Raw genomic sequence first — 1,180 nt, 5'->3', positions numbered from 1 at the left:
AACAGAATATTTATGAGATCCAGATGGAGCAGAATTAGGGGAGCACCACATCTACATGGAACATAGCTCCAGGAACTGGGAAATTGGGGCACAGCTGTATAAAAAGGCGTCTTAGATTTTCCTTAAGCAGAGGAATTAGGAGAGTGCACCTTAAAGAAGACAATCCAGTGCTATATATATATATATCGGGGAAATAGTAGCCACATAATTAGGTGTTCCACAAACAGTGCTATTTGCAGCTCCAGTAATTGTGCAATGATGGGCACCACAAACAAGGAAAAGTTGGAACTCTCGAAATTCTGTTATTAGGAACTCCAGAAACATTGACGATAGCAGTTCCAGGAATAGAAGGATTAGCCACAGAACAAGATAATTAGTTACAGAAACACTGGTATTAACTCCACAAATCGGGGAATTAGGAGGTCCATAAACACAGGTATTAGCAGCTCCTGAAAAAGGGGAATTGTCCCTAATAATATGGGAATTAGCTCGATCAAGGGGAAGAATCAAGTGGACCGGAAACAGTCGAAGTTGCAGCAAAGAAACAGGGTGTTTAGCTTCAGCAGCGTGAGATTACGATATCCAGTAACAAGGCAATTATGGTTCCATAAAGAATGTAATTTGAAGAAAATGATGCAGAAGATTTAGGAGATCCAGATGCAGGGAATTTGGGAGAGGGCTCCGTCAACATGGAACATAGGAGAGGGCACAGGAAAGTGGGAAATGTCGAGACAGCTCCGGAAAAAGGCAAATTAGCTGTTCCGATAGCAGGGGTAATTGGAGAGCGCACCATTAACATGACAATTCGGATTTATAGGGGGACATGTAGCTACAAGAAAACGATAATGATGTGCTCCATGAACTGCGAAATATGGAGCTGCATTGTCAGCGACATTAGGAACTCCACAAAGAAATAAATTATTTCCAGATCCAGAGGGACTCGGACCTCCAGAAACTGGGGAATCAGCACCAGAAACAGAGTAATTCAAACAGTTGAATTAGCCACAGAAACATGGGAGTTACCTCCAGAAATAGAGGAATTAGGATCTCCTCAAACTGCGATATCAGGGGCTCCAGAAAAATATGAATCACCTCCACAACCAGGGTATTAGATTCATAATCATGGGAATTGGCAGCCGCAGATCGAGGAGCTCCAGTAACACGGGAATTAGATCGGAAA

This window comes from Pristiophorus japonicus, unplaced genomic scaffold, assembly GCF_044704955.1.
Source record: "Pristiophorus japonicus isolate sPriJap1 unplaced genomic scaffold, sPriJap1.hap1 HAP1_SCAFFOLD_33, whole genome shotgun sequence".
NCBI lineage: Eukaryota > Metazoa > Chordata > Chondrichthyes > Pristiophoridae > Pristiophorus > Pristiophorus japonicus.
The sequence above is the reverse complement of the archived record's forward strand: the minus strand, read 5'-3'. Positions refer to the sequence as shown.